This window comes from Amblyomma mixtum, chromosome 4 (assembly GCF_055824585.1).
Source record: "Amblyomma mixtum isolate Tamu chromosome 4, ASM5582458v1, whole genome shotgun sequence".
Taxonomy (NCBI): Eukaryota; Metazoa; Arthropoda; class Arachnida; order Ixodida; family Ixodidae; genus Amblyomma; species Amblyomma mixtum.
The window spans coordinates 31,474,249-31,474,534 of NC_143015.1; positions in this window are offsets into that span (position 1 = coordinate 31,474,249).

Consider the following 286-nt stretch of genomic DNA (forward strand, 5'->3'; position numbering starts at 1 on the left):
ACGTAGTTTACAATTGGATACCAGAATTTTAAGGCGAAAGCCTTTAATGGCTCATACTGCCGTCCGTTAAGAAAGCGTCACACGCGTTGAACTCCGGAAGTAAAAAAAGATAGAAGAAAAACAGTGGTAATTTCAGATAGCGGACGAAAAAAGGAACCTAGAAGCCAAGTTTGATGACTGTAGGTTAATTAGTTAATTATTTTCAAAAAATGTCTAAATTGTGTCGAAATAGCGCGGATTTCGATATAGCCACGATAACGGTGTTACGTCACATCCACCGGAAGAC